We start from the raw sequence: 17683 nt of genomic DNA, 5'->3' as shown, positions 1-17683 counted from the left end.
CTCTCACACCTTAGGTGTGCCTTTCTCAGTCCAGGCCACCTCTTGTCTCCATTTTCAGCGAGAGGAGAGCCTTTTAACTTTTCTGACCTATAACTAGCCTTTTCTTTTCCTCCCTCCCTCTCTCCCTCCTTCCCTCCCTCCATCCTCTCTTCACTTAGCAACAGAACTGTCTTGCCTTGCATGCTGGGAGAAACCAAGTGACTTCTTTGTTCTGTGGGGCAGACAGCATCTTGCCCAGCCCACCTGTTCCTTCCCAATGTCCCCCAAGGCCTCGGAGTTTGGTGTCCTGTACATTTTGACTTAGGGAACAAAAGAAACTGCTGAAATGTCATATGCCAGCCACTTCCTCTTATTCCATTAAAATTCTCTCTCTCTCTCTCTCTCTCTCTCTCTCTCTCTCTCTCTCTCTCTCTCTCTCTCCTCCCTCCCTCTTTCTATCTCTCCCTCCTCTACATTCTGGGAGGAAAAAAAAAAGAGAGAAAAAGGGAGAAAACAGAATTGGGGAAAATAGTTCAGAAATTTTTTTAAGGGGGGAAAAAAGACCCAGCAAGCCCAAGCCCACTTTGGGGAGTTGAAACATCTGCACTTTCTCAGCAGTTTGAAAGGAAACAAAAAATTGCCAAGTGGTATAAAATTTGAAGAAAAATTACCCAAAGGAGGAATGGATGTTAACCACGCTTCAGTTCTCCACTATGGGTTGACATTTGAAGCACTCTCTTCTCCCCTCTTTCTTTCTGATTCACAGTGTGTCTAAAGAGGTGAATTGGGCGCACAAAACCCAACCTCCTCTTGCCAGGGTGGCTATGAAATATGAAGGCCAGACGATTGTCTGGGCTCAGTGCATTGGAATAACATTGGTTAAATTATGGATAGTTTTTGAATAGTGTCACTTTTTTTTTTCTCCGCAGATGGTTGTTCTCACAAGGAGCCGGGTCTGCATAATTGTATCAGTAATCAGCAGTAAGGCAATTAGTTGTGTAAGTGTGCTATAATCATTCTAACAGAAGAGATGACGAAAAGACAAAAAACGGGAGGGGGGGGACCAACATGTCTTTTCTGAACCCATCAACTGACAGCCATAATTAGATATATATAATTGAAAATTCCACAGTAGGGGGGCCAGATTATACAAATGAATTTTCTCTGCTGCCCTTATGCATTTTTGTCTTTGGCTAAGCATCCCCCCAGGAGAGGCAGAAAACTCGTCATTCCAAAAGAGTGCGTACTGTACTCAGTATTGTTCTGGACACATGATGTCAGCATAACATTTTTTTTTGGTGGGGGGGGGGTGTGGGCAGGGGGTTGAGGTTAGCGTGCCGTGAGGACAGTGCAGGGGCTGAGACAAGTCACACCGCTTTGAATATCATTGTCTGCACTGTCGTTTGAACTCTGTTCTTAGCGAGTCAAACATCCGTCTTTTGGTTTAGAGTGAATTCCAGGTGGATTGATTTGACCGTGGGGCCTGGTTGACAGGCGTTATGGCAACGGCCATACTTTTAGAGGTCCGTGAAAATGTCTTAAGTTCCTTATGCATTGAAAGAAAACCTCAAACAGAGTGATAGTTAGTCCAACCTAGTGTGGGAATCACCTGTATGCCAGGGCGGTTGCACAGAATAAGCTGTAATGCGTGTTTGTGAAGAAAGTTGTGGGTGGGAGCTGCGGTGGCCCAGGTGTCTCTGAGGTTATCATGTGGCCCTCATCCTAGGCTGACGGATGGGCTTCCTCGCCAGGAAGGGAGAACGATGGTGTTTGAGAAGCTCCTTTACATCAGGATATTTCACCCTCAGTTTTCATAGGAAAGAGGGGGCTCTATTTAACCAAAGCCTGATTATCAAAACCTATAATTACATTTGGTTAAAAATTCTTAAGTGCCTATGAGTTTATGGAAACTGCGGAAAAGTTTAGCACCGAATTAATCAGACTACAGGTCTCCCTCCCATCAGACCGAAATCTTCTTTTTAAATTGGAAGTGCAAGCCCCGGCCTCCCCCTCTACTCCTTTTGAATTCACCAATTCTTCTATAATTTAATTGGACAAATCTTAACTGTGATTTTTCCCCCTCCCAAAGAGGGGCACATTGCGGCCAAGCCTTGTTAATTAAGGTCTTTAAATGCCCCCAGCTGTGCAATAAGTTTTCAAAGCACCACAACTGCAAATTTATTTTTTTTAAAACATTTTGTGGCTAGTTTTCAATCATGTATTATTCCCCCCTCCTTGTTCTGAGGATGAGAAAAACAGGAAAAGTCTCAGGGAGAGTTCCCATGCATTGTGGAATCTTGGACAGACAGTCAAATTGGAGGTGCCATTAAGTGGTGTCTAATTGGAGCCTGTTTAAAGGGGGGGGAGTCACAAGAGACGATTCTTTGGGCTCATAGGCAGCGTGGGCATACGGGTGCTGTCTAGAAATTACTTAGAAGAATACCAGAAAGGCAAAAATTCCCACTGGGGTCTGAAGACAGCACTTCTCCCTATAGATAGGAGAGGTTTTGAGGGCGGTTGGACTGAATCAGATGCTGGGAGTTGTCTCTGGCCTCTTTAGGGTGCTGGTCTCCCCTACATGAAGCCCGTGTTCCTGGTCTTCCCACCTTAGCTTAGCTGGGGAAAAGGAAAAATATGGAAAGAAAAATGCTGACGTGAGTTCGCAGTTGCTCCACCCCGTACAAAGTGCCACGTAGGAGGCTGCCCCTGAGATGCCTTCCTTTAAAATGTTAAGGGAGGAAAAAGCAGGATGACTCCACCTGCTGCCAAGCCCGAAGACATACGTTCCATCCCTGAGGCCCATGGGGACGAAGGAGAGAACTGACTTCTGCGAGTTGTCCTCTGACTTCTACACGGGCAGCATAGGCACCCTACACGCGTCCACCAACTGCACACAATAAATAATTAAAATGTGACAAAAAAAAAAGACTTTTAGAAGCCGGTAATCAGCAGCATCCTACTTAAGAAATAAGTGGAGCCCAGTTTAAAAGGGTGAAGAATTCTGCTAAAAGGTCATTTGTAATCTAGCTTGTTCATATTTCAATTCGTTTTCCCAACACCTTACCAGCCTCTTAAAGTTGTGACTAACCAAGGTGGAGAGCAGAGAATGTGCAATGGCCGCTGTAAGCCAGCAGTAGCCCATCTCATACTGTGTCCGTGTTGATGGAGACCAAGTCATTCCTCTTGGGTCCCTATGCTTCCCTGACGCTAGCTTGAAGAAGAAAGAAACTTTCCCACGGTAAGTAATTATCCACTCACGTGATCAATTTTAAAATCTGTATGTTTTCTAGAAAACTGGCCTTGGAGCTGAGTCACGTAGTGGAGCATGGGATGAGTGCTCTTTATGGTATGACCCGGGGAAGGTCAATTACATGGCCCACACTTCCTGGCAGGTCAAGGTCTTTGCCCTTCCAAAGGGTGGGTGGGTGCTGTAGGCTGAGTCTGGAAGATAAAAGCCAAGTCTACAGCATGATGTCTGGGAAATGGAGGCCGAGTCTGAGGTATCTTGCTCTTTGATATGCCTGTCACTGAAGATGTTGTGACTCAGCTTGTTTGTCTGTGATCTCAATGGTCATGGGCACTGAGTGGAATAAATCTTGGGAGGGGCTTGTACCAGAATGGCCACTTGCCAACTTTGAACCAACCACACTTGGCTAAGACAAAGAAGAGAAGACAAGGTTGCTATTAATAAGTTCAAGGCAGGACAGTCATGCTCATCCCCCTACGCCTCTTGCCCTGTCCCCACCAGCACAACCTGCTGTGGGCTGTCAATCTGGAAAGAAGCAAGCTGTCCCTGTGACCTCTGTGATGCCCAGGTTTTCTTCCTGTGATAAAAACCCATCTACTTGTTCTCTGTCATCCCAGAAGTTTATAAACACATGACTTCACTGAGGCCCCGGAGGACCTAAGCTGAACTTATGGAATAGAGAGAAGCCCGAGATGCTTTCCCAAAACAGGTATATCGATATATGTCACCCAGAGAGTTCCCTATGGCATGAGACCCCAGAGGGCAGAGTCTGACTCTAGTGTATATATCCTGCCTCTATTGATTTGGGGGTGGTCTTCTGTTGTAAAAATATAAACAATTAAAAAAGTATTGTTGCCTTTTACCTTGCTAGGTCCAGCACCGAGGTGCCCCAAGATATCTGCTAGATATCTTGGCGGAAACACATCCCAACTCCTCAGCGGCCCAGTATCTCCTGCTGCCGCACACTTTGCTAAACTCAAATCACATAAAAGAACACACAACACAATAACCTTTGACCCAATTGATAAGATATAATTGCCCACCTAAACATACGAAGCCCAGTACCCTTAAGAATATTTGTAACAACCTGTAAAGGTACAGCATGGAATCTTAGCGTCACCCGCCATATTGTCCTGCCACAGTTTCTTTCCCTCTCCCTCCTGTCTCTCCTCCTTTCCGTTCCAGTCTCCTCCTCTTCCTTCAAACTTCCCTCCCACCCATCCTTCCTTCTCCTCCAATGACAGGCCTCCTTCTATCCTGTACCTGTCCCTCACCTGTACTTTACAAATTCAATGGGGAGAAGATTCTGGTGAAGTCACCTGAGTCCTGAGTATGTGACTAGGCAGCTGTCCTTGGGGCAGTGGAATTAGCATCAAAATACAGACAACTCCACGGTGAACCACAACAGTTTTCCTCTCTGCTGAGTGCTGTCCCAGTGGACCTTCTTCCCTCCTTAGCATGTCTATCTGTCTTCAAGGTGAGAAGCAAACAGAATGAAAGTTTCTTCTCTAAAGCCTTGTCCTGGTGTCCCTGGCCCGTAGCCCCTGGCCACACTCCTTTGCCTGCAGACACTGCTCACTTCCCCTTGGCTGCTTTGATTCTAGTGCCCCAGTGACGCACTGTTATCCTGTGTCTTGCTTTGTAGGTGGAAACTCTGTCTTCTGGAAGTCCTTATGTCGTTATCAATGCATGAGGATGTGTAGACCACTTTAGGTGTCACCTGGCCTCCAGGGGGATCTCAGTAGGCCAGCCCCTCCAGAGCTCTGCTGCCTCCTTCCTGCTTCCCTTACCACACACATTCTTCAATTCCTGCACCCTCAGGTATCTTGGGATTGGCAGGCACAGCTCTCTGTCCCTCACTGCTTCTCAGCCTGGGAACATGGATTATCCCTTCCTGCCTCCCCAACATGACTTTGCCAAGGGTAGCTATCAAGAAACAGTCCCTTCAGCTTAATGATGGAGCCTCTCTTTCCCAGGATGGAAGGCCCCCTTTTAGCCCCTTTTGCCCCTGAGACTGGGACACACATGGCTGCAGCCATTGCTTTTTCTCTGGACAGTCTTTTCTTGGTCTCTACCCAATGATAAATGAGCCCTGAATTGAAGGTTTCCCACCACCCTCTGGAGCTCCTTCCAGTTTAGGGGAATCCAGAATTGAGACTCTCAGTGGCCAGGGTTGGGAACTGCCATCTGGGGAACTGAAAATGTGTCCTGTGCCATCTTTAGGCTTTGCATGCCGTGCTGCCGACCCTGTAAAGTCCTCTGTCACCAGCTTGTTTGGATTACGTCTTAGCTTTCATCAAGCCACATGTAGTCCTGCTTATGATATCATAGAGCAATGAGGGGGTCTGAGAGCCGACACCAACAAGCTGCCTACACTTATTAGCTTTAACAGATGGCCAGGCTCCAGGACAACGACAGCTCGGCTACCCCTGTTTACTGCAACTGATCCCTCAAGAAGCACACGAGTCAGTCAGCATTGTACTGAGTCAAGGTAAGATTAGGAGAGCCAAGCAAGTCCTATGCTGGGCATCCTCAGAGAAGGACCTGGCTGGTTCTCAGAGTGCAGATGAACTGGACACGAACAACCCTTTTAATAAAACTTTGATTTTAGCATTTCTTAATGTGACTCCTGCACTGTCCAGTTGGACATAGAGTCTATGACTTTGTTCCTTTTTAAATCAGACCTCCTTCATTCCTCGAAGTAACCTGCTTGGTCTCTGTGAACAGTCGCCCTGGCAGCCCATGGCGTCCTTTGTCACCGTGGAAATGCCTCCTAGGAATTAAGAACATGGAGTGTGGACCGGGAAAGAGACTCCTACATTTCCAAGCAGAGGCTCGGAGGCCAAGAGAGAAACAGGAACCAGTGGCTTACCCACAGTCAACTGGTGGCCATGTCTTCCTTGGGATGGTTTCAAGTGACATTATTTCTTTGGAAATAAGTTGAGAAGCATACCAGAGGCAGTGTTTACTAAGGGTGTCAGTTTCTCATCTGCAAATCCCTTTGACAGCTGTCATTCACTGTAGCCCCTGCCGGGTGTGTAGCTATCAAGATCTCGGGATGAACTTGGATGAAGTGGTTTGGGGCTCCAATTACCCACTTTGCCTATTTCTTTCCCGCCCTTACCTAGCAGTTTGCCTGTGACCTAGCAGTTCCCTCCTGCTCCTAGTTTGCTCTAGGCTGGGCACTCCTATCTTCTCTGTTCCTCTGAGCTTTGCTCCCCACTTCCCTCCTCCAGTTTCTACTGCCTTTTGCCCCTTAACACTGCTTCAAGTGTAAGGATAGAAATCCTGTTTGTCCTCAGCAAACAAAATGGTCCTTCTGTTCCCATGACCTGCCTCCGTCAGTGTTGATGGAAGATAATAACGAACAGCAAAAAGCGATTTGTCTTCCTAAACACACACGCTCTTCGGTTTTCATCACGGACTCTGCAGCAGTGAGGTAGTCTATGCGCCTAGAGCAGAGGGTGGGGAGTGCAGAAAGATCAGAGCGCTCAGCCCCAGCGTGGGAACACCACAGAGGGACAGCCCAGCCTCATCCAAACCTCTTCCTTCCTCCCTAGCTAGGTAAGGCCACGGGGTAGAGGTGGTAGGGTGAGGTGCGTTGGTTTGGATGGCACCAAGTCTAGAACCTTCCCTTTAGATTCTTCTAAGATCTCTTCAGAGGTGGGAATTTCGGCTAAATGACCCTCTTTTTAGAACAGGATTCATCCACAGGGAGCCTCCTGGCACTCAGCGGAAACCCCTAAGGATGAGGCCTCCCCAACTTCTCCTCCTTTGGGCCTCATTGTAATTCAGGTCTATGCTTCCTGTCTGACAGTGGTCTCTTTTCTCTCCATCTTTAATTAGCACTGTCAGTCTTAATCCTCTGGAAAGAAGAGAGGAAGGAACGCATGTCCCAACAACGGGCATGTTTGCCAGACTCCGGTAAACACAGAGTTATGACATATATCAGGAACATATCTGCATATAGTTTTCTGTTCACTTAGCAGGGAGCGTTAGAGTTCTTTTTCTCTCCTGGGATTGTTTTAATGCCACTTTTGGTTACCACGTATGAGGTGTTTTTTTTTTTTTTTTTTTTTTACTGAGTTGTCAAGCTCTTAGATGGAGTCACCATGAAGTGTCCCAGTAACTCAATCGCTTTGGACTGCCTCGAGCCTCTTAAATGCTTTGATGGCAAATACGGGTGGGAAGCCACCATTCCAAACAGTGCGCCCTCAAATTCTCCTATGGATTAATTTGCTGGGTGGCCTGAAATAGGTCAAAAGGTTTGGGCTTGGGAGTAGAATTCTAGAAATAATCACCCTATAGACACTCTAAATCAATCATAATTAATGCTCCTGCCTAACTCTGCCATCCAATTGCTGCTGGAGGGTGAAATAAAGAGACCCTTTCTAATACAATTTGAAAAGAGATCAAATCTGTCATTTCATCTAATAATTGAGCCAAATGAGAAAAGAGAGAGGTCGAAGTTCACCGGGTGACCTTATGTAAACCCAATAATGCATAATTCATTTCCTCTTTATGGAATTTAAAAGCTGCTGTAAATGGGCAGGACGGATAGAGGCTCTGCTTCCCGCAGCTTCTGCCAGGCTACTTGTGTTCGGTCCTTTCCAGAGCTGCAACCAACTTTCCAGCGGCTGATTCCAACTGAACAATCCCCAAACCTTCCTCCAAAACGGGCCGGCATTGAATTGGTCTCCCAAGCGTGTGGAGTTAATAATTGAATAAACCATTGACAGCACTCTCGGAATGATATAAAACCTGTAATTTATTTATTGAGTGCTACAAATACAGTTAAAACATGTTTTCACGCAAAATGCGTTTTCCTCTTTTTAATATTATCAAAAGGGAGACTCTTGGTTTGGCTTTGAGGAAGAGGAAGCTGCAGACAGCCTTTATGTAATTTGTCCTTTCTCTCTTGGTGCCAGCATATTGGGAAGAAATCTTGTCACTTTCCAGCTCGAACACAATCTAGGCTGAGGACGGTATAACCGGAATTCAGAGCATTTGAAGAAAACTTCTAGCAGGGGCGCCTTACCATCTGAGCCAGGAACTTTGGCCTGGCAGATCGTCTCCCGAGGATAACTTTTGGAACTCCTAGGTATCAGCCAACCAGATCGCTGCTTTTGCAAAGAGCCCGTTTCCTCAACTGGCACCACCAAAGCAGTTGCTGCGTTTAGTTAATGTGGTGAGTGCTGATGGAGAGACACAGTATGTCTCAGTGCTATGAAGGTGGCCACAGGATGCCTTTAGAACGTTCCGTGGCTGCAGTGAAGTGGTCTTTCAGTAGCCTAGCTTCTGAGTCCTTAGTTGAGATCTTTCTCAGAGGATGGAGAACCCTGCAGGTCCCTGCTCTCCGTGTTTTTTGACATGCCCAGGACTCAAACTACACAGAGTACTCTTTCTCTCTGTTGCGTTTTGGAATAGACGTTGCTCAGTGCCACCCCGAGGATGCACTTGCAAACATAGAGACGTGACCTTGCCATTTTCTTTCGATGAAGACTTTAGTATGTCGTTAAGGGGATGAGTGGAGGAGAAATTGATCTAGAGCAGTGGTTCTCAACCTGTGGGTCACGACCCCTTTGAAAACTCTCTCAAAATATTTACTTTATGATTCATAACAGTAGCAAAATTATAGTTATGAGGTAACAACAAAAATAACTTTATGAAAAAATAGGTGGGGGTCACCACAGCATGAGGAACTGTGTATTAAAGGGTTGCATCATTTAGCCTTCTGTAACAAGAAGGAAATTCCACTAACTCTTTGAGTCCCAGAGTTCTACTGTTTACTGATTTTTTTCCCCTAAACAATAGCTAACTTGCCTAAAATAAAAAAATCACGGGCACTTATAAAAAGTGGATGGACGATGTTATATTTTGTAGAAACAATTTAAAGGCTCATCAGAGTGAAATCATTAAATAAAATTATAAAGTCCTCAAAATGAAGAAATATTCTACAGGCACAAAAAAATGATGACTTTAGCCACATTCAGAGACTCCTAAAATGTTTCACTGAGTAACAAAGCGCGGCATGATATAACCTGAGAAGTATGATCAAATTCCATTCTTTCTTTAAGCAGGAAAGAGAGAAATGTGCTTTCGAACTTAGCACGGATCAGTGTAACAACACTCAAGAAGGCAGAGGGCAGACACTAACAAGGAAGCCTGGGTCACAGCCCAAGTTGACTTTCAGATGATAGAATGGATGACAGATTAAAAAACAAATTAAACAATGCTGGAATATTTGGTAATCTGTAATAAACCCATAATGGAAACCCACATCAAACTTTTGGAACAAAAAGGTTGCATGAAAATGTATTAATTCTGTCCATACTGTTGTAGGCACACGCATACTGACACATGCGCAGACATGCATGCAACCACAGAGAGATTCACCAACACTGAAATGAAAATCTTCAGTATGATGTGGGATACCTCATACAAACTTGGAAGACAGACTAAGGGGCTATTTTAGAGTGGCTGTCACCAGGAAATGATGTATATAAGTGTAAAGTGGGCTTGGGACATAGCTTGGTGCAAATCGTTCCTTGGCATGCAGGAGACCCTCAAGAAAAAACCTCGGGGTCCCTTTCTGCAAGAGAAAAGAAGCAAAAACAGCTAAAAAAAAAAACAAGTCATGGGGGAAGTATATTGACAATTCCTAGAAGAAGGAATCTAAATGACCAACAGAACTCTGAACAGAAGCTTGATGTCTTTAGTGAGAAGAGAAATGAACATTTAAAGAAAATTACTGACACATTTTACTCCTATCCATGGCAAAGTAATAAAAACAAAATGGAGGGAGGGGCAAATCCTGGAAGTATCCAGTGCTGTCGACTCTGGAGAGAGAGCGAACTCCTAGGTTTACTCTGTCCTGCAGCAACAGCGGTCTGGGGAGAGGTGGCTCAGTAGACAAATGTCCCTGGCACCAAGAATGACAGCCTGAGTTCAATATCGGGCAACCCACATTGTGGAAGGAGAGAACCAACCCTAGCAAGTTGTCATCTGGCCTTTACATGTGTGTTGTGGTATATGTGACCCTCACAAGAAAGTAAAAATAGTTAAAATGGGAGATTCCTATGTACAGTCCAAGAAGATGGGCATGAGGAGTTTCTTAGTTGACAAGACTAACAAATGGGAAACCTTCTGGATGCACTGATAAGCAGTCGGGTGTTAGACTCCACCACAGAGGGGCACAGGCTCTGGGCGGGGGGCGGGGGTGATGGTACATATCTTTAATCTCATCGCTTGGGAGGCAGAAGCAGCTGGATCTCTGTGAGTTTGAGGCCAGCCTGGTCTACAGAGTAAGTTTCGGGACAGCCAGAGCTACAGAGAGAAACCCAGTCTCAGAAAAAACCAAACCAAACCAAATAAAACTATGTTTAATTTTTATTCTTTAATTCTGAGTAGGCTTAGCTTTCTTTTTCTGTATCAAAAAACCAAACGGGATAAGAAAAAGACAAAGACAAAGAAAACAGGTATTGACCTAGGTATATTGATACTATTTTACTATTTTGACACACACACACACACACACACACACACATATATATATATATATATGTAGAGAGAGAGAGAGAGAGAGAGAGAGAGAGAGAAAGAGAGAGAGAAGAGGAGAGGAGAAGGGAAGAGAGGGGAGGTGAAGGGAGGAGAGGAGAGGAGAGGAGAGGAGAGGGGAGGAGAGGAGAGGGGAGGAGAGGAGAGGAGAGGAGAGGAGAGGGGAGGAGAGGAGAGGGGAGGAGAGGAGAGGAGAGGAGAGGAGAGGGGAGGAGAGGAGAGGAGAAGAGAGGAGAGGGGAGGAGAGGGAGATCTAAAGCAGAACTGTGAATTCCAGGAAGCTATTGTACAAAAGTTATGCTATTTTTAAACATTCAGTGATAGCTTTTTATGTTTTTGAATTTCCTTTTAGACCTTCCTTCCACCCAAGCTGGCTCTGACTTTGTTTATCTTACTTCCACCTCTTCCTTGGGTTGGGGGCAAAGATATTTTATTTATTTATTTTGTGTTTATGGCTCGTGTCAAGTGTCAAGTTTAATATGCCTAGCCAAAGACCCCAGGAAGTTATAGCTTACTCTTTTTAAAGAAATTTTTTTTGTAATATTACATTTAACTATACAGATTTATAACCATACAGATTTATTAGCCAATTCCTACAGAAAATCAATTTGTTAATGGGATTATAGAATTGTATTTCATTGGTCTGCCACGAATAATATTATTTACTCTCGACAGTTGAGGAGGTTTAAGTCTGTTCACAGGCTTGCAGAATCATCACTCCTCAAGTTCATCTTCTGGAACATTGCCATGAGCCCTAAGTGGAGCCTTGTTCTCATGAGTAGCCAATCTCCATTGTCTTCAATGCTCTGACCAGTTGTTAGTCCACTCTCTGGACCCTTCTAGCACTCAGAGTCACATGACCTGTGATCTTCATGCCCCCTTTCTTTCATTCAGTATAACATTCTTAGTTATTATCCATATTGTGGCATGTATTGTTTTAATGACTAACATTCCATGGTATGGAAATTCTACAGTCATTTAACCATCCATTGTCTGATGGATCTTTGGGCTGCTTTGCTCCTGGTGTTTGTTTCCTGTAAAAATGTAACTGTTAATGTATCTACACGTTTTTATAAATGTATTATTTTCTGGATTTTTTTTTAAATGGCCATCCATTTTAGTTTGCGTTTCTGTTACTGTGGTAAACACCATGATCAAATGCAACTTGGGGAAGAAAGGTTTATTTCCTCTTACAGGTTAAGGTCTGCTAAAGGAAGCCGAGGCAAGAAAACAAGGCAGGAACCCAGGAACTAAAGCAGGGCAGACACGCTTTTTTGCCAAACTATTCCAAGAATTGTCTTAGCCCAGTTGTTAATACAATTTCACTGTGAAAATCCCTTGAGCTGGGCCTTCATGGTCTGCTTCTCTCTGTTGTATGGTCTTTCAGTCTCTTACTAGGAAGTTTCATTAATCCCCACTTACAGCATTCAGCTTCTTTTCTTGTTCTTAGTCCCAAAGTCTTTCACACTTCTCAAACAAAGGAAAAGAAAAACAAAACCAAACAAACAAATTAAACAAACAAACAAACAAACAAACAAACAAACCCAGCTTGGTCAGACCTGTTAGAACAATACCTTTTTCCTGATACCAACTTCTGTTTTAATTATTTTTCAATTGCTGTGAAAACACCATGACCAAGACAACTTACAGAAGAGTTTGTTGGGTACAAACTTATAGTTGTGGAGAGTGAATTCAGGGTAGAGAGCATGGCAGCAGAGAAGCAGGCATGGTGTTAGAGTAGTAACTGCTGAGCGTTTGCATCATCTTATCCACCAGAAGGATGAGGGAGGGAGAGAGGGAGGGGGAGGGGGAGGGGGAGAGAGAAGGGATGTTGTGGCTCTTGAAACCTCAATGCCTACCCCCCAGTGTCATGCCATTTCCAACAAGGCCACATTGCCTAATCTTTCAAAAAAATTTTTTTCACCAACTGTGGATCAAACATTCAAATATGTGAATATGAAGCCATTCATATTCAAACCACCACAGATTTCTTTGAATTTCAGTTTGAATGTTGTAAAAGCAGTGTTACAAATTCATTCTTCTGTATGTGGATATCCAGCTCTTAACTGGTTAAAGTAATTTTTTTCCTTTAAATGGTTTTTTATTAAAATCAGTTGGCCACAGAATGGATGCATAGGTTCTGGACTCCCAATTTCATTGATTGATCTGTATGAACTCTTGACAGAACCACACATTCTTAATTACTGTAATTTTCTGGTGGGTTTTTGGAAATTTGGGGTATTTTTTTAGAAATTATTTTTAATATTCAGAGTCCCTCAACATTTCACGTGCACTCTAGTCAGCATGCTCAATTGCATTTTAGAAACAAGACAGTTGAACTTTTGACTACATTAGAGCTATGTATCCATCTGAGGGTATTTCTACCTTACTTATGTTAAGTCCTTCGGTGTATCCTCTTGAAAACCTTTCTAATTAATTCTTAAATATTTTTGAACAAAACATTATGCTTTACAGTGCCTGAAATATGAGTTTGCACTTCTCAGAGGTTTTATTCTTTTTGTTTTTTTTGGTTTTTTTTTGTTTTTTTGTTTTTTCCGGAGCTGGGACTGAACCCAGGGCCTTGCGCTTGCTAGGCAAGCGCTCTACCACTGAGCTAAATCCCCAAGCCCCAGAGGTTTTATTCTTTAATTGTGTGTACACATGTACACATGTGTTTGTTTTTATGTGGGGTGGTTTGAATAAGAATGTCATTAATCAGCTCATAGACTTGAATGCTTGGTCACCAGGCAATGGTACTATTTGAAAGGATTAGGAGATGTGGCCTTGTTGAAGAAAATATGTCACCATGAGTGGATTTTTTTTTTTAGTTTTCAGAAGCCCTTGTTAAGCCCAGAGTCTTTCTTTCCCTGCTGCCTGCAGGTCTAGGTGTAGAACTCACAGCTACCTTTCCAGCACCATGTCTGCCTGTGCACTCTCGTGCTTCCCACACATGACGACAACGAACCAAACCTCTCAAACTGGAAACAGGTCGTAATTAAATGCTTCCTTTTATAAGAGTTGCTTTGGTCGTGTGTACTTTTGACAGCAATAGTACAGTGGCTAAGGCAATAATACGTGTATGCCAGGGAGCGTGTACAATTCAGTGTAGGTGCTTGTGAATGTCAGAAGAAGGTGTTAGATCCCTCCAAGCTGAAGTTACAGGTGTTCGTGAGCCATCTGGGATGGGTACTGGGGTTCCTATGGGAGAAAACCCTTAACTTTTGATCAGTCTCTCCAGGACCACTGTTTACTTTTAGCTAAGTTTATTCCTAAGTACTTTATTACCTCTTATCCTGTTATATGTGGAATTGCCAATTTCATCCTAAAAATGAAATTGTTCACTTTTAGTCTATAGAAATAGACTGTTTTTTAATCTGCTGATCTTGTTTCCTGCAAATGTGCACAACTTCTGCATTACCATTTTTCTGTGTCTTCCTTGATTTTTATCCATGTAAAGTCACTTAATCTACAAAGAGAGAAACTTTTTACACCTCCCATTCCAGTCTATATGTTCTGATCTCGTTGGCCTGGACAAGAGCCTCCAGCCAATGTTGAATGGAAGGGGTGAGAATGTGTTCCCTGTACTGTGATGACAATGCGAATGTCACTATCGTGACGGTTAGCCGGTGGCTTTTCATAGGTGGCCTTGTAAGGTTAAAGAAGTTGCTTTCTAGTCTCAGTTTGCTCCAGAGACTCACTGGGCAGAGGTCCTGGACACCGTGGGATGCTGTGTTTCATCTTTATCCTTTGAGCACAGTGCGTTATGAATTACATTAAGTGATGTTTACATATTAGGTCAGTTTTGCTTTATTGAAATAAACCCTACACGGCCACAGAACCCTCTTTTTTCACCTCTGTTCTGCTGATTTGATATGCTTGTATTTTGTTGAGCATTTCTGACTGTGTATTCATAGATGATACCAGTTCCACGTTTTTTTATTGATGGCTTTGTCTTGTTTAGGTATCAGGGAATGCTAGCATCCCAGTTAATAAACTTCGTCATCTTTGGGGAAGAATTTGTGAGGGATTGGTCATAGTTCTCCTTTCAGTGCTTGATAGAGATCATCGAGTCACACAGCCCAGGTTTTTTTTTTTTTTTTTTTTTTTTAATCTGTGCAGGTTTATAATTGCTAAGTCAATATCTTCAGTTGTTAGAGCTATATTTAAGTTCTCGTACAACCTCTGGTTAGTTCTACAACATAACTTTCAGCAGGGCTCCTGGTGTGTGGTGTAGAATTCTCACACCGCTCTCCCACAATCCTTGTTAGAAACAGCATTCCCTCCATTTCCTGTGGCCTTCCCTGCCACCCCACCCCCTCCCTATCTCTTCGATTGTTCACTCTCCAGTCAGTGCCTTGTCAGATTTGTTGACAAGTTGCATTTTGTTGTTTTTTTTTCTCTACATTGCTTTTATCATCTCTGTGGTGTTTATTTTTATTCTACCGTTCATTATTTCCCTCTGCTGGTTTTGGATTTTCTTTCTTTCCTTTCTCCATTTCTTAGGCTGAAAGGTTTCTGATCTGAGACAGCTCTTCCTCCCAGTTGTACTGACACAGTTGGGTTTTCTTGGGAGAACTGGACTGCGTCCTTTAGGCTGGAACTCTCCATGTTTGCTTCGTTCACGTGGCGAACTCTCACCTTCCATTTGGACTTTCTACTTCCTGTTGGGTTTTCTTTCTGAAGTTATTACTTATTTAACGTAGGCTTTCGTTTCCACAGATCTCCCAGCCTCTCCAGTTTTGATTGGATGTTGACTTCTAATTTCACTTCCTTGTGATGATAGCAAACATGTCCATTGATTTCTCTTCTTTAGTCATGTATCAAGGCTTGCTTTATTTGTGTTCTTATCGTACATTCTGGCTTTGAGAATATTCATTGTTATTTGAGAAGATGACTAAGCCTGCTGCTGTTAGGTGCAGTGTGTTGTAGACTATTGTTAGCTGAAGTTGGGTTAGAGTCTTGTTGAGGATTTTTCTGGTGCCTTACATGTATTCTATCTAGTTATTCTGCGCATTACTGAGAGTGGGTCGTTGAAGTCTTTGATAATTTATAATTGAATTCTTTATGTATTCTGCCTTATCTGTCATGCTTTAAGTTACATGCTCTGGGCTCTGTCCTTGGGTACATATAGGTTTTATATTGTTATACGTACATTGTTGATTGTTCTTTTATCTTTTAAGATATCATACTTTGTATCTAGTACCATTTAGAAAGATCTCTTGTAAATGATAGCATAGCTATCCTACCACTCTTTGAATTACCATTGGCATGTCTTATTTGAAACAACTGCAACCCATTACTTTTTTAATATAAAGCATGTTTAATTTATAGATAATTGTTTTTAAGCCCTTAGTACCAGGAGATAGGGGGCAAGTGTTCTACCACTGAGAAAGCTGAATAATTTTAAATATTCCTTCCTAATAGTTTCTACTGGAAAGAGTTTCTAATAGTTTTAACTGGAGATCTTGCTTCACTTAATACAAAGAGTAAAAAGCACAGAATTGAAACTCCATCCTGTTGTCTCTTTCACCCCAAATTTTCCACTTCTTTCTTTTCTGTTAAACAATTTCAGTGTATCACTTAAACTTTCTTCTTCTTTTAACACGAAATGTTGAGATGTTTTCTCAATGATTTCCCTGAAGTTTGCCATTAATAATTTATATGTAAAAAATCTGATGAATTTTTAGTACCCATCTGGTATTAACGCTATAATAAAAATTTTACTCTCATATGATTTATCTACATGCCTTTTTTTTTCTTCTCATAAGTCACATCTTCACACATTGTTTTCTCGTGCTTGGGATTTTACAATTATTGTGGAGTTGTATTTTTAAGTCATGTTGAATGAGAATTTTAAACACTAGAAAATATTTATGTTTTCCTTTCTAATTATCAGTGTAATTGCTTCTCTTGTGTCCTGTTTACAGTGAATCAAGTAGCTGTTCCCCTCTCTTCTAATTAAAACAGAAAGACTGCTTTAGTATTTCTCATAAAGTAGGTCCGTTAGCAAAAGGTCTGGTGTTCTTTTATTTACTTTATGTCATATATCTAAAATTTTGCCTTAATTTTCTCTTTCTCTATGAAAGATAGTTTTGTTTTGCCAGATAAAAACAAAACAAATGGTGGACAGTTTTCGGGTATTTTTTTGTTTTTTTTTTTCCTTTCGGAACTTTGAAAATGTCTTTCCGATGTTTTCTGACCCCCACGATTTCTGATAAGAAACCACCTATTAATCTTATTCGAGATTCTCTGTACGTGATTAATAGCTTCTCTCTGCTTTCAGGAGCCTCTCTTTGTCTTAGCTTTTTGACAGTTTGACTCTGATGTGTGTAGGTGTGAATTGGCTTGCATTCGATGTGAAATTCTCTGAGCTTTGTGAATCTTGAGGAATCACTTCCTCAGAGATCCTCACCATCACTTTCTGTCCCTCTGACCAGTACAGCCTGACATACGTTTGTATTCTTGATGATCCTTCAGCTTTCTGGTGCAAGGCACTTCCTGTTCTAGCCTTTTCGTCTAATTTTTCATGTCAGCTTTTATACTTTTCAATTACAAAATTTCCCCTCGATTGCTTTTTATAATTTGCATATCTTATTGCTTATTTCTTTTTGATTATGCGTTTCCACATATTTTCCTCCAGCTTTGTGAACATATTTAAAGTAGCTTAAAGTCTTTGTCTTCTGAGTACAGCTCTTAGCGTTCTCAGCTACTGTCTGTAAAGATGTCCTTCCTAGGCATAGATTTATTTGCAGGAAATTACTATATGTATTTGCGTGTTCGTGTGTGTGTGTGTGTGTGTGTGTGTGTGTGTGTGTATGTGTGTAAAATTGAAAAGAATATATTTCTTACAGTCTAATGGTGACTCTGAAGAACATGTTTTGCTTTCCTTGAGTTCTTCCT

The 17683-nt window shown here is 42.6% G+C and overlaps 1 protein-coding gene across 1 annotated transcript in view; it reads left to right on the top strand.

The window, feature by feature from the left end:
* The window catches only part of LOC103694298 (uncharacterized), a 22471-nt gene extending 11634 nt beyond the window's left edge, over nt 1-10837 (top strand). The window contains exons 5-8 of the mRNA XM_063278885.1: nt 909-977; nt 3047-3217; nt 3844-3935; nt 4872-10837. The gene's annotated coding sequence lies outside the window, so the exon portion shown is untranslated. The remainder of the gene's footprint in view (nt 1-908; nt 978-3046; nt 3218-3843; nt 3936-4871) is intronic.
* Nucleotides 10838-17683: the final 6846 nt, after the last annotated feature.

The sequence above is a fragment of the Rattus norvegicus genome, chromosome 19 (genome assembly GCF_036323735.1).
Source record: "Rattus norvegicus strain BN/NHsdMcwi chromosome 19, GRCr8, whole genome shotgun sequence".
NCBI lineage: Eukaryota > Metazoa > Chordata > Mammalia > Rodentia > Muridae > Rattus > Rattus norvegicus.
The sequence above is the reverse complement of the archived record's forward strand: the minus strand, read 5'-3'. Positions and strand labels throughout refer to the sequence as shown.